This window comes from Thunnus maccoyii, chromosome 7 (assembly GCF_910596095.1).
Source record: "Thunnus maccoyii chromosome 7, fThuMac1.1, whole genome shotgun sequence".
NCBI classification, from domain to species: Eukaryota; Metazoa; Chordata; class Actinopteri; order Scombriformes; family Scombridae; genus Thunnus; species Thunnus maccoyii.
The window spans coordinates 20,022,577-20,036,432 of NC_056539.1; positions in this window are offsets into that span (position 1 = coordinate 20,022,577).

Consider the following 13,856-nt stretch of genomic DNA (forward strand, 5'->3'; position numbering starts at 1 on the left):
TCATTTTCTTGTGGGGACGGTTTGTTTTCCCCTGTGTACAGGCTACATAGAGACATACACAAACACAAACAGAACAATGTGTGGTCAATCTTCGCCGTATGCTTGGCTGACCCCAGACAAATGTGTAGACATGGGGGCTTAAAGATCAAATAGAGGCTGGGGATGTTCATCTCTAAACCCAAAGTGAGGTGCAAGAAACATCAAGACTTCAGAAACAAAGTCAGCACTGTCAGAAAAAAGGAAATGCAAATGAACATGAATTGGTTACACAGTCTTAATCGGTATCATCAGGACAATGCAATCAGCCCAGACCAATTCAAAAAAAGAATCTCACTTAAAAATATTACAAATTTCCTGTATAAGCTATAGGAAAAGTTTTATAGACACTGCATATGCACAGAAGCAGCCCTTACTCCATTTAATCCCACTTCATTCTTTGGACACAGGTAGGTGACTCCAGTGTCCGGTGTAAACCTTTCAGTGAAATGTGCAATCAAAAGACATGGCAGAGTGATATTAAGCTTTATGGGCAAGACAAGAAAACAGCCAGCCAGTCAGTTACAGAGTGGTCTGATGGAGAAAGAGATGCTGAGATGGATGAGGGCCCTCTCACGGCTTTACAAGTGACTGTGGTCAGGGTTAAAGTGGGATTTGGCAGGTGGGGGAACCCTAAAATCCAGTGTAGCGGTGCAGCGCGGAAAAAATACTCACCTCAAAATAACTCCCAAATTGATTTGTTCTGTGAGCTCCAGTGGACTTGCTTTCTTTGTGGACAAGCTATGTGATCATCTGACCTTTTAAGCACCTATTTCTTGCTGTTGCTCTGGGCTGTACTGCTATGGCTACTCCGAACTGTGCTGCATTTGAATTAACCAGATAACTTCAACAACACATCATGTACATATCTACTGTCTGATTAAAAAAATCTAAAATGAATGACATTATTAATGCAAGCTTTAAATTTTATCATTATCACACATTAACACTAGAACTGCCAAGGGGTCATTTTTACCCCCTCTAGCTTTTTCAAATACATGTAACCCTGTTAAAATAAAATCCCTACATCTCTCAGTTTATGACTTTTCCTAAAATGGGTTTATCAGTCATCTAGTGAATCATAGGGGGTGTGGGATAAAAAGAAAAAAAAATATGATCATTTGTACCTCGAACCACTGAGGGGTCATTTTTACCCCTCATAGAAACCACTGTATAATGCCATGCTCAACATTAACGCCAAGTCTGGTTGCTTAGCAACACCCATTGTTTAGACATCTTACGATAAGTAGGCTGCCATATTATGAGCTAGAGCTAGCTAGATTTGATAGAGGAGGAACTGCGGTCTAAAACGCAAGTGTGCAAAAAACAAAACATTGGAAATGTGCATGATGTGCCTACATGCAGTGTTTGGACAGTGCACTGTGAAAGTCTAGATAGAGCATGTGTGCCGACTGTGAGTAGTGTGTGTGTGTGTGTGTGTGTGTGTGTGTGTGTGTGTGTGTGTGTGTGTGTGTACTGTATCTTTCTTGTTGAATGGGCGGGCAAGGTACAATTCTCTGACTCAGTAAGAAAATGCCTGTAAGTCTGTTGCTGCATGTACCAAGAGCTTATCTGAGAATTTTCCAGATACATTCCCTCATCATCTCCTTGCAGTTTTCATGCATGACTTCAGTGTTCTTGACTGTGTAGTTGCCATGGCAGCTTTGACTTACATATTGGTGCACAAGTTTGCTGTCTGTTGTTGCAGTAACAAGTGAGAACAGAGATTGAAAACCATGTTCAGTTCAGGTTTATTTCAAGTGGCCATGGGGTGACATTACTTTCTGATTTGTTGAGTATTGATGGTATCAGCTGGAAGGAACACCAGGCTGAAGCACACAAAAAATGAACTCACTTAACATTATTGTTGTGGATTTTCGGAGCTGATGCACTGGCAGTTGTCAGTTTGAAGAAGAGAAGACCAAACCAAACTTCGTATGATGATTCTGGGAAAACTTTAATGAAGAACCTTGCAAGGGAGAGCGACTCAAGGGACACCTCCTGTTCGTACGGTGTCCCCAAACTCGTCTGACCCACACAGTCCAAAACCAGCCTTTAAGCCAATCATAGAAACTAGTTTGTCAGTTCCGAATCATAAACCTATGACCTAAGTCTGTATCTTTGGTTTGTCTTGTTGCGTCTGATGATGACCTGCATTCTGGCCTTGGTTCGCCTGTGAGGCTCCTGGTTTATTAAACAACATGTGTTATCTTCTGTTTGAGAGGACAGAGGAGTACAGCTTGACATTCTGTTGTCCTGGTCAGTTATGGAATATCCATAACAATTATTATGTATGAAACGAAGTTCTAGTTCTAAAAGCACATGCCGAGCCCTCTACTGGACTCTGGTTTTTTCACCAGTTTATTTTGTTTACTTGAAGCAGCTGCCCCTGATTTTATACGAGCCTTATGGACCATATAGTCCTACAAGCCAAAACAGTGAGCTGAAAAGCCTATGAAAGCTGCAAAGAGCTATTGAACAGGGTGTTGATTCTCAGTGAGACTGGCGGTTTTATTAACCTTTTCACATGACAAGAAGTCATTTAATTTATCGTTAATATGTGAAATATCTCTTAATAGAAAAACTTGCTTCATTGTTTTGCTAAAACTTATCATTAATAAGGATAGCATAACTACTTGTTGCCATTTTTATACCAATGTGTGTGTTGGAATGAAAGAGGTCTTAAGGTTTTCCAGTTATTTTCTGTTCTTCTAATATCTTGTCTGTATTATAAACATTTTGGCTAGTGGTACTTTTTTCTTGTTTACTTTAAGCCTTATATTGCATTAGTTGGTTGTTTTTGTTTTGTTAACAATATGTTTATTGGTTTTCAGTTTGCAAATCACATCAAATTGTACAGTAAGTAGCAGTTATATAGAGAACAGCAAACATTTTTCACCCTGTTCTCCCTCCCATTACCTCTTCCCTATCAACTGAATATAGAAAAAAAGTTATTATTAAATAATAATAATAATAATAATAATAATAATCAAATAAAATAAAACAAAGAAAGTGTGTTTCTCAGATCAATGTACAAGATCATAATGCTACCCTAACTCCCTCAGTGCTTGTTCCTGCTGAAGCAAGTTACCAACATTAACATCATGTCTTAAGAAGTACATAAAAGGTCATTGGTTAGTATTTGATGTGAGTGTTTGGTATTAAAAGTTGGATAGAAGGCCAGGATCCTTTAGCTGCTTCACTTATAATCATGTGTTAGTGGACGTAGCAGCCTGCCTCAGAAAACAGGTTTGGTAAAGAAATTAGATGCATTTGTTGAACTCATTAAGTCATTAATCCCTTCTCTGATACAGTTTTGCTGATGATGACCATCCACAGATGTCTTTTGTCCTCCAATAATAATAGAGGACAAAATAAATCATATGAATAAAGTATCTTAATAAATCTTCATTTTCCTTCACTGCACTATCACCTTCACGTGGACGAATAGGATTCACATCACATGTGCAAACCAAAGGTTTCTCCTCCAACTTCTTTGTATGTTGGAGGTCCTAGAATTGCCTTTCACTTACCTGCAGTGGAGCAAATTAAGGCTGTATATGGTAGACAATTTGACAATATTGTCATGTTTTGAGCTGTTAGAGGAATCTGCTGTCAAGTTCCAGACTGCAGATCTTGTCTTTTTAAGACTCCCTCCTCATTCTGCCCCTTCTTTTCCTTCTCCTTCTTCTTCTTCTTCTGACCGTAATGCTGGAATGAAATGTCAGCATGCAGATTACTATTATTAGACATTCTAAATGACCTAAGTTACGTCTCTACCCTTCTGAGAGTATACTTATGCTCTGTCTAAATTTGTAATTTGCTATACAGTATATGCACTTATGTATTTCTCTATGCACCTGAAACCTTGTGGCACTTACATGAAGTAGAACATGGAACTGACTGTTGTGACACTCATTCTCGAAGGCTTCTCTTTGATCTACGGTGGCTTGGATTTTACCTCATTTGTACATTGCTTTAGGTAAAAAAAAAAAGTCTGCCAAATGAATATATGTAAATGCAAATACTGAATTAAATGTTTCACGACAGTATGGGAGCAGTATTGAAATTCTGAAATTTTTAACAACTCAACCGAATGCACATTTCAGTATTTGTGTATGCACTGCACAGACATGTCCATATGTACTCAGTGTGTGTGTGTATGTGTGTGTGTGTGTTCCTGTATGTGCCCTGCCTTCATAAACATTTTGGCCCCCTCGGTTTTTCATCAGAATGTCTGTTTCAGGCCGAGCAGAACGAGAGACACGGGGAGAAAGCAAAAGGGAGAGAAAGGGAGAGACCCTGCTGCATCCCAATCAGCCTGGCTCACTGAGGCAGAACTGTGCCTAAAATGCTGGGACTGAGGTGGTCTCAGCTTCACAGTCCCATTTCCAATTCACAGTCACCACAGTACAATGTAATTCAAATAATAATAACAAATGGGGTAAAACTGGATGGATATGTGCGGCATGCTGAGCTTTTACAATACACGGCATGACTCCTGCACATTAAAGTAGTAAAGTCAGGGAATGTGAAAGGGGGTTGAGGGCAGGTTACACTGAGCCAGGCAAGATTTGTATGTAATAATACAGCTGTCCTATCAGCCTCATCATGAAGTGGGGCTGCAACCAAGAGAAGAGTCATATCTGCCCCTAATTGATTTGCTGTAGATTGGCTCCATCTGCCAAAATGAAATTCTGGTGTCAGGAAAAGTCAAAGCTTCTCTATCCTTGAAATATAAGTAGAAAATCTGAACCATCTCTTAAACAAAACCTTTTGGCAGGCTATAAGGCACAACCCTCTCAATTACAATGTTTTTTTGAAAATTCAATGCCACAGTTTTTGTTTTATAACTTATTTGTACAATACTCCTGCACATTAACTACAGTATGAGTAAGTTCTAATTAAAGCCACTATGTGTAGAATTTTTAAATGTCTGACAACTGTGCCCCCTTGTGGTAGTATAAAAAGCAACATATAGGCTGCTGTGGTTGTCAGTATTTTAATGTTTTTTTACAGTGTCACTACCATAATTTACTTTTACATTTAATTACTGTAAAAATGATTGCAGTATTCTGCTGTGAGGTTTGCAATTTCATACTGTAGCTAGGACTGCGGTAATATACTGTATTTTTAGTGTTGCTTTTGTAATCTACATTACTGTAAATGTTACAGTAAACAACTAGAAGGTTTTTTTTCCCTTATTCATATTAATAAAACAACTATAAATTACAGACATATACTGTAAATAACAATGTGTCTGCAATCTTAATGGTCCAACAATGAGATCAGCTCAGCTTGACATTTAAAAACGCATATCCCTTAATATCTAGCACAAAAGAGGATAAGAATTTATGGAACTGAACATTTATTCCAAGACTTTCGAATACAGCAAGCTACAAACAGCTACTGCTTTGCAAAATACTGTTAAAAAAGCACTAATAAATGGATTGCTGGATAACACAATTTGTAATGCCTTCAAATGTCCTCTGTTATAATTGGCAGAAGGTCAGCATCCAGGCTTCCAGGCTCACACCTCACTGAGTGAGAAAGAAACAAGAATGAAAATAAAGTGAGAGAAAGAGAAATGAAACAACTGATTGGCAGAGAGAAACATTTTAAACAAGAAGGACACCAAGAAGGTTCCTCAGAAGAGTGGTGATGAGGATTCACTGTGCGCTTGCCTGTCTTCTTAGGCATTACTTTCCCAGGCTGGCCTTTGTTCTCTTCTCAGGGTTAATCACAATGAAGTACCTGAAAACAACATTAACACTATGAGTAAACAATATTGCCTGGAAATCATCTATTATGTCCCAGGTTTTAGTACAGCTTGGCAGCAACCTAGCTAAAGCTTAGGAACACACATGGGTTGAGCTAAGATAGTCTTTTGAGGCCCAGCAGCCAACATATCTTAACCAACTTGGCTACATATTTGAATCAACTTCAATTGCTATGCACTTTCGATAGTAGGCTATTATTAATTATGAAATGCAAATGGAATAAACAAGGTGTAGGTATAGATCAGGCAGGTCGCATTAGCATTCACTGATATGTAGTTCAGTAGAAAACAGTCATCCAAAATAATCTTTGAACTAGCCTTGCAAGCAGCATAAAAATAATGTTTAAATACCAGTGATTCAAACGTCCAACTGCTGAAGAACACTACCTGAAAATGCTGTCTTGTGCCTGCATGGTGCTAGGATTAACAATCTAATGTTAGCAAGAATGAAACGTAGTCACTAATTAGGTAATCAGGTGCACAAATGTGATTCTATTTTCTGAGTAAGATGTTAGTGACCTTTTGGTTTGATTCCACAAAGGAAGGTGAAAAATGATTATATGATGTAAATGGTTGTTTATGGCTTTTGTCCCTCCATTACTGTGGCAGCGAAAATGAAAATACTGTATTTTACTGTCAAATCTTACAGTAGTCTGCTGTTAATGTCTGTTCTTGGTTTTAGCTCCAAAAAGCATAGAAATTTACAGTACATTATCATATTAAGAAAGAATGGTATCTTACTGTTAGAATTTGGCTGTATTTTTACAGCAATTGCAGTGCATGGTTTTAAAAAAGCCAAAATTATTGTTGGCCCATGTTTTCTATTACCGTCTATTGTAAAATGAAGAAAAAAATATTGTTAACTGTTAACCCAATTATTAAAAAGAATGCATGCCCACAATAACATGTTGGCATGTTTTCCCAAAAGTGGAGCGTGTGCTATCAAGAGAAGTTGCAGAGCACGGAAAAAGCATGTGTATGTAATTGGACTCTCATTTGTGCATACATGCTTTGGCAGTTGCAGGAGGAAGTTTCACTAAATAAGCTGCAGTGACCTGTTCTCAGTCTGTGTACAATTAAAGCTACACTTTGTACCTGAAAATGTTTAGTGTCACAGCTGTGTCTTATGGAACTCACTTAAAATTGCACACATTGGTATCCAACACTACTTCCCTCAGTTGGAGTCAGCTTGCATGTCCAGGTTGTGCTAGTTCTGCAAGTCTCGATGTTTCATGTCAGGCTTTCAAATGAATACAGTTGATTTAGTGTCACTAGCAACACAATTATCTCAGGGAAACTGGTTAATCCTGTGAAATTGTAGAGTGCACAGCACGGTACGTTTCTCTTCTCCATACCTCTCCTCTGTGTCACACACAGACACACACAAAAAGAGGCATGCCCAAATGCAATTCAAGCGGTTGGCAAATTGAAAACAAATTTCTGTCCAATTTCCACACAATAAAAACGGCGGCAGTGGTAATCTGGCCAAACGACAGCACACAAAGCCAGGATCAATCTACTCTCTAATCCTATTGTGTTTCGTGTACCTGCTTACAGTGGCTCAGGCTTGTATCCCCATTTCCACTACATTCTCCCTCTATTATTAAGCACCTGTTAGAACAAGCGCATTCACCTGAAAGGAAAGCACTCCAGGCTATTAGACCTTTGCCTACAGGAAAAGTCGGGTTCATGAGTGTCTTAATTGAAGTGCAAAAGCCTGGCTTTGGTTTCCAAACCCTCTCAATATGGTACCAATGACTCTCTGCTGTGGGTGTTTTGCAGGATAGTGCTTACTTGCTCCTATTCTTTCTCTATATATTTGTTACTATTCTAATATGTTTTGTACTGTTTTACAGTCACTGGAGGCAGATCTGTTTCATGCAGTCTAAAAATAGATGCTTTAAATGGGAATCTGAGCTCACTGTGTATCCCACTAGCATCTTTCTTTTCTGTTTGGTGTGTGTATCTAACCTTTATGGTGTAACCATGGGGAGCTCAAGGATGAACACATGGCTTAGAGAAGTAGCTGGAGCATATTAGCTGTGCTTTTGCTCCAAAAACTACACTTTCCAAAGAACTTCAGTTGTTTACTTTTTCACTTTCTCATAGAAATCCACTTTGATAAAGATGGGGGTTAGATGAGGACCATTGTTTTAGACGTGATGTTCAAAACCATTGTTTCAACAAGGAGAATATTCCTGTCATCTTTTTTTTCATAGCCTCTTTGAAGTTCTTTCATAAACCCACTGGAATTTTGTTATATCACCTGTGTTTATACTTCTTTTTTTTCTGTTGTGTGCCTTTTGAACGTGAAACTTACATGAACCTTAACCAAAAATAAAAGAATAGTATATACAGTTTCAATTATTTTCTGCTTAGAAAGCAGATAATGTGATCACCTGACTGTCAGGTCAGCTGTAATCTTGTTATTACTGGGCTTCTCTGTCTAATCAGCATTTATCATTCCCTATGTCACTCTGGGGATTCATTGGTGAAAGCATAATCTTACTAATAAGGTACAGTATGTTGATTAATGTAATTAGGCTTTTTAAGAATTACATTCTGATCCAGGCTGGAGTATGTGTGGTTTGCCTCATGTGCAAAGGCAAGTGTTAACCTCATCCAGACTGAGCAGGCAAATGTAATCGGGACATGTCTAGTGTGGCTGCTGCAACAGAAAATCCTCATCATTGATCCATCCGGCAGACTTTTTGCCAATGACATGCGCTACGCTTTCACAGAACTCATAAACAAACAAGTATTCTCCACCCTACATCGCTGAACAGTAAGCAAAACCCCCACAAACTCTCGCTCTCCCCTTGCTATCTGTCTCCTTTCCTTGCCACTGGTATCAAACCTATTTCTCAGTGTGCAGCTCTGTCCTCTGAAGTGGTACAGAAGCTTCACCAGGTGCTGGAGCCGCCTGGCAGAGGTGAGACTGGCACTAGCACAGCTGGGAACAGCAGGTATAGTGCCCAACCAGTGTGTCAGTCCTGATAATGCTGCGTCAGGCAGAGCTAAGCCATGCTCAGTGAGGCTGCCAGTGCCCTAACTGGCTGGCTTGCTTCAGCTTGTTGTGTCCTCAGTGCTTTAAAGATTTCTTCCTGCTGAGGAGGGAACAGGGTTCAGATTCTTTTGATTAAAAAGAAATATATTCGTACAAACCAAGTTGTACTGGTTTGTGTTAAGAACTGGCACAGATTGTTGTGGAAAAAAAATAACTTAAAAACTTGGTTTGCAATAGCTCATTCCCTCACTGTATGTTGGAATCAAACTCAAATATTTTTCCAGCATACTGTAATTTCAATGGCTGCAGTTGTCTCTCAAATTTATAAGGGTGGCAAAAAAATACAGATCTCTTCAGTGTTAATCAATTTTGGGATTCCCCAATTATTTGAGATAATTTGCAAGACAAGGTGGCAAATTATCTCATATGTGCAATTCATCCCAAAAAAGAACTGTTGTTTCTATGCCTGTTACTGCATAGTAAAGTTAAACGGTGACCCATACTATAATTCAGAGAACACAAACAGTCATGTTGTTTTTAAATGACTTCTCTCTGCTTGAGGGCTTTTAGTCCTTTGTCCCAGTTCAGAGGCTTCCTCCTTGAACGTCTCAAGACTGAACATGTCATAATACGCTTGATAAGTGCTCCTCTAAATACGTCTGAGAAGTGCCTTTCCTTTGTGTGTTGATTTGAAAATTCACAACACAAAACCAAGTATACCATTTACTACTTTGTTGGATGTTTGAGGGCAACATTCTCATGGTAAACTAATATATTTCTGACTCTATGTGTTGCCAGTGAACACCCAAAAGCACCATCAGTTTTGGTCAGTGTGAGGTGAGGTGCAGCAGCTTGTGTTGATGCTAGAGTAAATCCTCTGTAGATTGTTTCATTTGTGGAGGAGTTGCAGGTTCAGCTCGCTTACCCATTAGCTGTGTCCTTCACAGGAGGCAGTCCCTGAATTGGAACACAGCTTTTGTAGAACAGCACATAATCCGCAGTGTGGTGAGACTAAAGCATGTGAGTGAAGTGTCTCTTATAGATTCAGATAGATAGAGTACTGTTTATGGAAAAACATGCAAACATGGTCGACCCTCTACTGACAGATCGACAAGCATTTTTTTCAGAATTGGATATTTTGTATTTTTGCCAGCCTCTCATTACCACCTTTAATGTATTTGTTATATTTGACAGTAAAATGATGAGCCTGCATGGCTTATGATAAGCATTATTCAGACCTAATTGTGCAGATAAACATGACTGTGTTTCCCCTGGCAGTGTATAAGCATACTGTATTTTAATGTTAAACTGCCCTTCAAGATAATGTTCCCTCTTTAGATAAAGTCTGTGTCTGTGAGGGCTATTTCAAGCACTTGTCCCCAAGCAAACCCATTCTAGAAATTTACATTTTAGGTATTTAGCAGAGGCTGTTATCCTGTACAACCTATGATGAGAGAGCAGGCAGGGGTTCAGAGAATCGCCAGGGGACACTTCATCAAGATACTTGACTGTTAAAGAGGAAATAAGTGGGACCATTACTGCCCCACGGCACGAAACAAACTTGCTCTATCTGTGAGGAGTGAGGATGGTGTTGGAGGTCATAAGGTTGCTGATGAGTTGTGATTAAAAATTCCAAAATGTTTCTTTAACAGGACAGATTCTTTAAGCATTTTGCCACCCTCCCACCTCACTCATAGCCATATGCAAAGCCTGTCCATACCTCCTGTATACTTTTATGTACGGACAATTCCCTTGAGACTGGACCCCCCACTGAGTAAAAAAGACAGAAGGAAGTCCTTCAGCAGGCTTGAGAGAATCAGTGGAGGCAGAGTTCAAGAGAACAGGAAGCCAAGGAGAGTACAAAGTTATTCTGCACCAAAACATTGGAAAACCACCTACAGCTCCAACAGGATGAAGGGATTTAAGTCTGGGCATCAATGTAAACATGCTACCATAACCTTTGACCTCTGCACACTCATCCTATTCATGAGTTCAAACACGTTCAGCAGTGTGGTCAAAAAAGAGAGCTCTTGAGGATAGGGTTAAGGTGTTTGGATACATGTGTTACAAACAGTAGTGTGTGGTGACTGCTCTCTACAGTTTTTCACCCGCAAAACACATTTAAAAGCCATGTCCAGCCAATTTCTGCCGTGACTCCCACGAGGAAGGCACATGGGAGATGTTACGGCTGCCTGATACTGTAAGTTGTGTGTACGCAAGCCCTCGTGTTTTTAAGAGTAAATGAGGGTATAACATTGTGTGTGTTAAGCTGTTAGTACAACATAACAGTGCAAAGCTCTCATTGGCTACAAGATGCCAGTAATGGCAAACTGACACTGTGGTAATTGTGTGGTGATGGGAACTGTTTAGCTGTAGCTAATGGCCAGTTTATGTGCTGTTCATCAAATAATAAGCATGCCATAGACCCAATTCACTTACTGTTGCATGCCTGCTGCTTCAAGGCTTTATTTTAGACTGAAGCTTCACTGGTGAGCCCTTGAAGTTTGGTTTGTGACACTTCAGGTCTTAGGGGCTTTTCACTGCATGGAAAAGTAAAGTAGCACGAGCCAGTTATATAACACAATAAACGCACAATGCAAAATAAACGATGAATTGTAATTCTTTTGTTATTGAAATTTTTATTTTCATTTGGCCCTATTGTCAGACACTATGTAGTCTAAATGTTCTGTTGCTGCTTCACTCTATGATTATTTCAGTTGAAATCAGTCATTAGAACTCAATATATAACAAAGGGAAGTTTAATGGCTGCTTCTCAGCACAACTTTCTAGCATTTGAAATGTTAGTGAGTTAGCGAAGGCAGGCAACAGCATGTGATTTAGACCCTCTCTCAAAGAAAATGCTGTAAGACTCCTTTGTACCGTTAACATGTTCATTTGAAAGGGTTTCTTTCTTATTCTCTCTCTCATTCCCTGGGTCAGCAAAAGGGTTTGTGATAATTTACTGTACCAATAGAAATGAGTTCAGGCGGGGTGTAGAGGTGAGATACATTTGAGTGCTCACAAAAAAAACAAACAAAAAAAACAGTTGGTCAAGCACATTTTAAATGCTGGGGTATTTGGTTTGGGTTTGCTCTACAAAAATCTCTAATGGATAATGTGTCACAGTCAATCACAAATAGTCTTACAGTGTGTGTGTGTGTGTGTGTGTGTGTGTGTGTGTGTGTGTGTGTGCGCGCGCACGTGTGTACCCGTATCTTCTATCTAATATATCTAATATCTATATATCTTCTGTCTAATATATATTTGTGTGGTTATTATCATGGCATATCTGACCTTACATTGGCCTTGTGTTGCAGCAGTGTGCTTGTGCAGCTCTGTGATCTGCCATACATACTCTTGACCAGGGCAATGTTAAGAATGCATGGCTCCCTGAGTCACAATGTGCCAGTGTTTCAAAGACAGAGTGTGGCTTGGTAGGATGAAATGCACCTGGGGTGCCTTTTCCCTGCTCCATCCTTTATTCTGTTATTAAATCAATAGAGGCTGGCTGATCTGAGAGGGCTCTGACACTGCCAAGTGCTGCCTACCATCATTTACTTCCAACACTTTGGTTAATGGAGTCACAGCAATGTCAGATGGAAGGAAGTCCGTTGTGGCGACCTGCCTGGATAAACTGTCAGATATTAGCCGGCCCAAATGGTCATTACAGGACCTGTAACCAAGCCTTGATTTCTATTTAATACACCTGGGATAGTGTAAAGATGTGTTGCAGGGGCAGAGATTGGATTTGAGGCAGGGTTGGTAATGTGGGATGAAAAACTTGTTACATAAGAAGCTGCTGAATATTATTTCCACTGGGTTTCATTGAATTTCACTTTGTCCTCGGGAATCTGTAGTGGCATCTTTAATGTGACCTCATTTAGAGGTGCTGAAATGGAGCAAGTGCTGAGTAAAATGGAGGAGAGACAGTGGCCATATCTGGAGTTGCATGTCAGCTCAGTACATGATAGAGCTTAGATGAAGCCTTCGACAATCACTGACCTTGGAGAAAGAGGGAGGGAGAATTCAGATTTATCTATCTTTGATTATTACCAACTTTTCCCTTATGCGATGTTAATCACATTTCAATTCAGCTCAGGGATATTCTCATTAGGTCAGTCTCCTCTCAGGTCAATTCAATTGGTGAAGACAGAATATGGGTCATTTTTCATTTCACAATTCCAGTACAACTCAATTTTTGGATTAAGCTAGTGATGTTAAAGGCCACTGAATGGGCTATAATTGTTTAAGCCTCATACTGTAAGAAAACCCTTGAGACGTGGCCTAGTGCACAAGGAGAAAACTAAGTGCTGTACGTCATTGCCCTTCAGGTCAGTAGCACAACAGCTTACATCTTTATAAGGACACTACTCTGACTGGCAAAATGCTCAGTAATGTAAGTCTAAGTCAATTTAACCAAATATTAAGTCTTATAATCCTTATTTCTCTTTTGCAAAAATGCTGCACTGATAAAATTAGTTTGTTTTCATATTTTGAGATTTTTTTTGACCCAGGTGACATTACATGGGGGACATTTTTGGTGAGTAGAGGATTTCACTCACATGTACAGTAGTGGCACTCCACCTGTCCCCTATCTCCTTTTCTATCCTAAATGATAGCGGAATAATGAAAACTGCAAGAAGATAAGGACATTACACACCCACTTACTTCTCAGCATCAAGACTGTGAATCAGCACAAGCAAGGTCAAACAAGACAGAGCATAACTTGCTCTCTGATTGGGTGAGAAAAAGTGATGTCATCATGCCCCAGGTCCAACAGTCCTGTGAATTAGGAAGTTGAGGATGGGTAGTTTATAGCCTGTGTTAGCAGGGTGACATTGGCCTGCTTTACTGCCTGGTCCTAAAAGGTGAGATTGAATGTTGCAGTAAAAGTGATTGTAAATGGAAAAAAAGCTCATGAGTGACATGTTTAGCATTAAAATAATGAGATCACTTGGAGTCAGTTGTGGTTGACATTACACTTTAAAGTTGATTAGTTGTGAATAAGCAATCAAAATCAAAAGCCTGATGCTT